The sequence below is a fragment of the Phacochoerus africanus genome, chromosome 7, assembly GCF_016906955.1.
Source record: "Phacochoerus africanus isolate WHEZ1 chromosome 7, ROS_Pafr_v1, whole genome shotgun sequence".
Classification (NCBI taxonomy): domain Eukaryota; kingdom Metazoa; phylum Chordata; class Mammalia; order Artiodactyla; family Suidae; genus Phacochoerus; species Phacochoerus africanus.
The window spans coordinates 89580867-89589977 of NC_062550.1; positions in this window are offsets into that span (position 1 = coordinate 89580867).

The following is a 9111-nucleotide window of genomic DNA, read 5'->3' on the forward strand; positions in this document are numbered from 1 at the left end:
CACTATGAGGCAGGTATTGGTATTATTTCTATTTTACAGAGATGAAAAATGAGAGAAAAAGAAAGGTTAAATAACCTGCCCAAGGTCATAGGCCTGGAAAGTAGGAGAGCAAGGATTCATCTCAGGTGGTCTGGGTCTAGAAATCAGCCTGATTTAGGGGACATGATTCATCTCAGGTAATTTTGATTTGCTGCTATAAGAGAGCAAAATGACGGACCACTGCTTGCTGGTTTTGAATCCTAGGTTCCCAAGACAAAATTAATTTGGCGATTCATTTCTTTTTTGTTAATGAGCATCATTTTTTCTCTGGAGAGAGGACCCCTCCTGTTATGGATCCCCACTGCAATGTAGGAGCTCTAATTAAGTCTATGCAAAGTACATAAAAAAGGGAAATAATGAGAATCTGGAATTCAGAAAGACATGACTCTGATAGCAACCTTGAATGCAATTTAGCCAGATTTTGTCCCTTCCTCTTAGTGTCTTATAGCTGTGAGCAATAAGAAGGAGATGGAAAACATACCTTAATTTTTGAGAGAAGAAAGCTTAATTGGAAGATTTTTCTCAAGCAGGGATCAGAGCATTATGTGAGCCTCCAATTCATTTGTTGAGAAAGAATTTATAAATTTAATCTTTTTTTTTCTTAGTTTTAATTGCAGCATAATAAGAAAAGTAGTTATGCAAGACTTATGAAAAAGAGCAGCTTCCAGCCCTGGCCCCTTCTCTGCTCTCCCCACCCCACAGAGGCTACCTCTTTGAAGCCTTTTCAGTTGTTTCTCTTGATAGTTACCTACGTATTTCCAAATAAATTCCTCATACTCCTACCTCTCATTTCAGATTTAGACATAGTTCTGGAGAAGGATTTTGTCAGTGGCATTTTGTATGTCAGGTCAGCATTTCCTTTTCAGACATTTCTGCAAGAAAAAAGAAAATTAGGCAAAGAGGTAAAAGTAGCCTCACTTAAAGAGTTCATACATATTTATACAAAGCACCTTGAGACTGGTGGGCTAGGGAGAGAGAACAGCTATAGGAAACTTGAGAGCAGGAAACAAGTAGATTGGAAGAAGTAGCCACCATGACTTTGGAATAAAGAAGGCAAACCAAAGCAAGCTTGAGATGCCATTTTAAATGTAATAAACTAGCAAGAAAAAAGTTTAATAAAACATCCAGTGGTGGTGTGGTTTGTTGTAAGTTGAAACACGCTTGCTTCTAACGGAATATTTTTGGAAGTCAACATGACAATATGTACCAAGTGCCATAAAAGTGGTCATACTATTTGACCCAGTAATCTACTCCTGGAAATTGATCCTAAGAAAATAATAAAACAGATGCACAAACCTAGATATACCAGTAAGTTCATTTTAGTATTAACTACAAACCAGTATAAATAATTAGATGGGTTATTGCCTAGCTGTTAAAAGTAATAAACATGAAAGTTCTATAAAAACATGAAAAACATGAAGATACATGAAAATACTGATGTTCAAACAAAGCTAAATACAAAATAGTATATACTTTCTGATGTTTAGCCATATATAAACAAGTGTGCATACCCACAGGAGTGGCTTTAGTATGAAGGATATAGATGAAATGATTTGAAGTCTGGGTCTTTCATTTACAAGCTGGTTGTCCTAGGGCTTAAAAAATGCATCTCTGAGCTTTGTTTGTTGCATTATAAACTTGGAAGAAAATATTGACCTTTTATTTTATGTTTTGTCTGTTTAGGGCCACACACATGCCTATGGAGGTTCCCAGGCTAGGGGTCAAATCCGAGCTGTGGCCACCGGCCTACGCCACAGCTACAGCAAGGCGAGATCCGAGCCACGTCCAGGACCTACACCACAGCTCATGGCAATGCCAGATCTATAACCCACTGAGCAAGGCCAGAGATTGAACCTGTGTCCTCATGGATGCTAGTCAGATTCATTTCTGCTGAGCCACAATGGGAACTCCTTTTATTTTATTTTTTTTAAAATTGACCTTTTAGTGTTGATGTGAACATTAGAAAAATTTATAATTGGAAGCTAATATAGCACCCACCATATTATAGTAAAGGCTCCATAGCTGGTTACAAGTATTGCTAACCAAACTAGGAGGACCCTAACCAAGAGGCAATATTTAGGAAGGTGGGGGAGCTATCTTAGGGAGATGGAACTATGGATGCTATTTTTCCCCTTAGAGATTTTATATATATATATGTATATATGATATATATAGTATATACACACTTATTAAAATTTATATACACATAAAATTATACATAAAATTGTATATTTATATATGTGAAATGCATGTTTATATATACATGTTATGTATATAGTTGCTACATGGAAGTTTTAATTCAATGGAATCATGCAGAGTATCTCTTCAGCAAGGAAGACCCACGTGTTCCTGAAAGTGCCATAATAAAATAACCCTGGAGTGAAGAGAAAGCAAGGTTGGGAGCCTTGGTCTGTTACACCTCTGTTTTCTTTTTATTACCCTTGGCTCTCCTGGCTCTTTGTTCTCCTGTGGGCAATTGTTGCTGGAACTGCTGCGTTCCTGCTAAATGGCATTTTAACCCTGGTATTCCCATAGCTCTATGCTATTTCCTTAACTGACATTTGCATGGCAGATGGCGCAAATGGCCTAGCAAATATATACTGGGTCAGTGTTAAAGAACTGCCAGATTGATGGCTTTGTTGGCTGTGTGCCTCCAAGCAGACACACGACTGGAAATTGTATAGAGGCCCAATTTCCAGACCACCCTGTGGGTTTTCTGTCCCTGCCTTGCTATGGGTGATCAGTAGGACAGGTAAAGATGGGACTAGTCTGATTGGTTCTGCTTTTAAATAGACGTTGATGTGGGCAGATGGGTTGGCACACAATGTGCTGAACTGGGAGCTGAATCTTTCTCCTTCTAATCCTGCCTGCTTCAGATTCACTCAGGATGGAAGCCAAAGCTTAACCCATTCATTTCCAGAGTTCCATGGCATAATACTAAGCTTTTTTCAAGGAGTGTCCTGAGGGCTGATTTAGGAGGGTAGAACATTTTAACTGAGTGGTTAAAGAAGACTTGTTTACCTAATACTTGGTCCCTAGCTGCTTCTGGGGAGGCATAAGCCATTGACTTGACTTATATCTCTTCTTTGAGCTTTCATCTCAAATTCAAATTCAAAGCACAGTTATTTCTGTGCCTCTAATCTTCCCAACTAGACTATAAGTTTCTTTTTTTAAAATATTTTATTTTATTTGTTTATTTATTTATTTTTTGTCCTTTTGCCTTTTCTTGGGCTGCTCCCGCGGCATATGGAGGTTCCCAGGCTAGGGGTCTAATTGGAGCTGTAGCCGCTGGCCTATGCCAGAGCCACAGCAACATGGGATCCGAGCCTTGTCTGCAACCTACACCACAGCCCACGGCAACGTCGGATTCTTAACCCACTGAGCAAGGCCAGGGATGGAACCCGCAACCTCATGGTTCCTAGTCGGATTCGTTAATCACTGCGCCACGATGGGAACTCCGCAACTAGACTGTAAGTTTCTTGAAGACAGAGAATAAATCTCCTGGATGCTTGTCGTCCTTATGGCACATAGTAGGACCTTTTGCCAGCGCTACTTCTCAGTGCCTAGTGAGCACTTTGTGAAATAAGCACTGCTGGCTTGTTCATCATGCTGTGACAATAGGCAGTCCTGTTCCTGGAGGGGCCCCTGTGCTGGACCTACTGTGGCTATAGCCCTACTGTTGGGGCTATAGGCCTACTGTTATCTCAATAGATGATTGTGCACATCATGAGAGATAAACAAGATTCTGCTGGACCCCTCCCTTCTCTGCACCTACTAGACTATATTCTTCATACCCATTACCCTGAAATTTCCTACCCTAGTGGTCCTGAGCCCACTTCCAGAATCTGCATGGACCTGGCCTGTTCTCCCAAGGGAAGATTCTGAGGCTAGTGTTCAGCATCCTTAGGCCTGAAGGATGGGCAAGGAGCAGTTATTTGCAGAGAGGGGAGAGGAAGAGGTAGAGCTGGAGCTTGGAAATATGAGCCAGGAGGTGCAAACATTATGAGTGCATGATGGCCCTCACAGTGCAGGATGGAGTTGGGGCTGGGAAGAGAAGCTGAGTGAACAGCAGGCTGGGTGCTGATGCCCTCTACGCTGCCATGTTCAGGTATAGTACTTGATCACCCAAGAGTTCTAAATTTGAACTGGGCCTTCAATTTTCCAGACTAAAGTAGAACTATATGACAAGATATATTTTTCAAAGTAGACAGATAGAAAGTACTTTATTTTCACATGTGCTGGCTTCATTTATAACTTTTAAATATGTGGACATAGAGTAGATGGACATCCATTTGTACTCTCACCACTCAGCCCTGAAACTTTTAAGGGCAGGGTGATGCCAATGAATTCAACTTGCAGGGTCCTGCTGTATAGCACAAGAAAGTCTACCTGATATCCTGAAATGACCTATATGAGAAAAGTATCTAAAAAAGAATAGACATGTGTATGTGTGAAACTGAATCACTTTTTCGTACAACAGAAATGATCATAACATTGTAAATCAACTATACTTCAACAAAACTTTAAAAAATACATTTTAAAACAAAAAGTGTTAGGATTAAAAGGCGATGTCAATCCCTGTATTTTATCAACTTACTTAACCTTCCTATGAATAGATAACCTTTGAATGTAGTAAATGACAAAAAAGAATCTGAATTATGGAGTAATTTGTAAAACAACACAGTTTTGTTACGTATAGCTATCAAAACTGATGATCAACTAAGTATTGCTAAGTTGAAGTCCTATGGGCCTTCTTTATTAACAAGGTAATCAGCTCCTTAATGTCTCTGGACGAAAAGAAATAAAATAGTTCTAACGGCACTCAAAACCAGTATTTTCTAAATGAGCCTTAATATTTTGCTTCTGTTCTTTATACAGCTAATTTACGTAGGTCATTTTGTTTTCTAAAGTAAGGTGAACTTCTGCCTCATTCAAGTAAGAATGATGACAAATTCCGAAAAGAGCAGGGTCCAACTGGCAGGTTTTCATGGGAAGTTATTAATGTTTGTGAATGTGACAGGGCAGGTAAGATTCCAGATCCAAAGTCAAGGTCCAGTCTTTCCTGGGGGATACCTTTGGGAGTGAACAATCATTAGGATAATGATTATTATATTTTATAGAAACAGTTTATTGTTCCTTTTCAAATGATTAAAAAAATCCCGCTATAAGCAGGAAGAAATTAAATTCAGAGGGAAAACAAGAACTTTATAGGCCATCTGCTCAGACTTTCAAATTTAAATTTTATACATAAGAGCACATTAGCTGTGGGGAAAAATGTGATCACATTTTGTAGCTGTCTGAGCAATGGAGAAATTTCCCTCATTGGGCTTTCTGCATGGAAATAAAAGGAGCCGTTTTGCTGAAGAAAATGAAATGGCTTCCGTATGGGGGAAATTTGCTATTCACCATTTCATATTTATGGAGTGCTGAACTTATACCATCCTTTATAAAATGTGAAGTAATGGTCCAGGCCTCCAGGGTTCATGGGGGACATTAGACAAACAGTATTTGAGAGCACCCCCCAAAGAGAAAACTCAGACCCTGACAGCCTGTTAGTGGTGGTTAGAAATGGGATGGATGGGTGGATTGGAAGGGCAACAGAAGGCCCACCCTTGGGAAGTGGAACACAGATGCTCTTTTGCACCCCTTCTCCGGAACCCAGGCTCCTAACTTAAAGCCTGGTCCTGGTGGCCTGTGCCTTTAGGAATCTGCTTTCTCACATGGAAAAAGAGAACAGTAGGATGTGGTTGACAGCATGAGAGTAAAGGGTCACCCTGAGCCGAGGAGAATGGGTGACAGCAACACTGCTCACATTGGCTCCTGATTCCTGGGAGCCGCAGCTGGCGGCTTTCCTAGGAATGGTCAGGACAGCATTTGATTAGGTCAGGCTGCTCCTCCTGCTGCCTCAAACCTACCTGTCTGACGCTTCCTGACAGGGGCGAGAGAGGTCATAGCAAACACCAGGACAATTAGTGTGCAGCGTTGCTTTTTCCACTGCCTGCCTCCCGTTCCAGGCTGTGATCAGAGAAATCTCCATCTTCATTTGGTCAAATGAAGCCAGGCAAACAAACCTAGCCTCTTTCCCTCGCTTTGTTTTGCTGTGAAATGATAAAGGAGGCACAACGAACACTTAAAGTGATGGAATGAGTGCTAACACAGGCAGGTAACAGGCTTTTACAGTCAACCCTAAGAACTGATGCCTTAAAGCAACTAGTTTAGAGAGGTACGTGAGTCATTTTTTAAAAATACTAATTAAGAAAACCAGCTAAAAGGAAAACTGTGAACTGAGAGTCATGAAAAACAAATTAAATTCATTCGAGTTGGGGCTATTTTAGAAAAGCTTAAATTAATCTGATGGTAATGAATGAAAGGAGTACAGAACTCAATAGGAATGATAACACTGAAAATCAAACTCCATTCAATCATAAATCTTAAAAGGACAGTAATATACTGGTTCAGAGTGCAACCTTAGCAATCAGAGCACCTGTATTTGAAATTTAGGTCTCCTATCTTCTTGCTGTGTGACCTTGAGTCAGTCAGTTACCCTCTCTGTGTTTCCATTCTCTCATCTGTAAAATGGGGCTAATAATAGCACTTCATGCAGTTTAGGGGAGGACGAAATGAGAAAATACATAGCAAGTACCTAGTGGAGTGCCTAAGACATTGAAAGTGCTCAATAAATATTAGTTATTTTTAGTTCACTGATTTTTAAGCTATGCTTTAATGAGTATTAGGCACCAAAATTCCATTCTGGAATGTCTGTAAGTTTAGGGGAAGGGTAAGCAGGGGTAATAGGTTCCCTGTCTGGAACCACCAAGTTTCTCAGCTTTTGGATATTTTGCTTTAAGATTTTAATTTGAACAAAGTCCTCTAAGTTAAAACAAAACATGCCATTATAAGGCAGTGATCCCATCTTTTTTCCCAGTTAGGAGAGGAATCTTGTCCCCATTTGTTGGGTTATCTTGCTCATTTTTATTTATTTTTTTATTTTTTTGTCTTTTTGCTATTTCTTTGGGTCGCTTCCGCGGCATACGGAGGTTCCCAGGCTAGGGGTCCAATTGGAGCCGTAGCCGCTGGCCTATGCCAGAGCCACAGCAACGTGGGATCCGAGCCGTGTCTGCAGCCTACACCACAGCTCACGGCAACGCCAGATCCTTAACCCACTGAGCAAGGGCAGGGACCGAACCCGCAACCTCATGGTTCCTAGTCGGATTCGTTAACCACTGCGCCACAACGGGAACTCCCTTGCTCATTTTTAAATAATGGGCTCTCACTAATGCACAGGCCTTTTTAATTCTGGGTTGTTCAGATAATTAGAGAATACTTTTCCATGTTGATTCATATGAGTTCATTCTCAGGTTCTAGCTTTGCTCTCCAAATATGATTCAATTCTCATCCATAGAAGATCCTTTCAGATATTGGCAAAAACCCATTATACCATTTGAAATATTTGGTTGCAAGCAATAGAAATTGACTTTGGCAAACCTAAGGAGAAAGGAAATTCCTTCGTGAGACATTGGGCTGCTCATTGTGGAAGAGAAGCCTAGAGAAAAAGGTTTGGTAGACAGGAATCAGGTCTTTCTGGTGGTCTTGGTAGCTTGATACAATTAGGTCTTCCTTTTTCAGATTCTTTCAGCTATTCTTCCTAAAATGTGGTTTCCATTATCCTTGCCCACTGTGGACAGTGGTCCAGGTCACCAGCATCTCTCCAAGAATGGGTCTTGGAAAGGCACGCAACAATCAATAGAAGCTCTGCTGAATTCCGTAAATCCTGGGATTTTTTTTTCTCTCATCTAATCATCATGATTCCATTCATATACTGAAAAATTGATTTGTTTTCCAAGGCACCCATGTCTGAAGACCTTTATTGAGCTTTCAGTCAATTAGAAACTTAAGAATAAGGCTTCCATAGTTACTAATAAAACACAGAACACAGAGTTAATTTTTTTACTTATTAAAAATTTGAAGGAAAGATTCTTTAAATCCAAAATGCTTTACAGTTTTCAAAAGTTTCACGCAGATGATTTCATGTAATTCCATAATAGCCTTTTTTCTCTCCCTGCCCCTATATTGCCCCCCCTTCCCTCTCCATGCTGGTAACCACTAGTTTGTTCTCTGTATATCTGTGAATCTACTTTTTTGTTTTATTCACTAGTATTTTTTAGATTCCGCATATAAATGCGACTTATTTCACTTAACATGGTGTCCTCAAGTCCATCCATGTTGCTGCAAATGGCAAAATTTCGTTTTTTTTCATATATATCTCACATGTTCTTAACCCATTCATCTGTTGATGGACACTTAGGTTGTTTCCATATTTTAGTAGTTTAAAATAATACTGCTATGAATATTGGGGTGCAAAAACACAATTACCTAGTTAAATTTAAATTTCAGATAAATGGTGAATAATTATTTAGTATAAGTATGTAAGTATGTCACACATATTTTGTTTGGCAATCTTAAGGTTTTTTTAAAAATGTAATTTGCTGTTAAACCATTGCTTTCATCTTCTATACTTCATTTTAGAAGCTAAACTCAGAAATGTACATTTATCTCAAATTCCAGCCCATACATTTCAGCTTCTCCTTCCAACTTGTCAGAAGTTTTAAATTCTTGATTTTATGAAGTCATTGTATTCACTCTGTTTCTCAACCCTGAATCCTTGGTTTGATATTATGACTAGATAGGAAGGGGAGCAGAGGTCCATGGAGGGAAAGGTAAAGAGAAAGATGGAATTTAGAAAGGATGGTGGAGGTAAGGAGGTAGCCAGTTGAAAATAAGGGCTTGGGATAGAAAAGGTTTTAGGGAAATTGTAGAAAGAGAAAAAAATATAAATCTAAAGGAATGGTATCAGCACTCAGAGTTCTTAATTTCAAGAAACTGCTCAATTTTGGGAGTTCCCATTGTGGCTCATACAAACCCAACTAGTATCTATGAGGTTGCTTATCTGATCCCTGGCCTCACTCAGTGGGTTAAAGATTCATTGCTGCCATGAGCTGTAGAGTAGGTTGCAGACATGGCTCAGATCCTGAGTTGCTGTGGATGGGGTGTCGGCCAATTTGACCCTTAGCC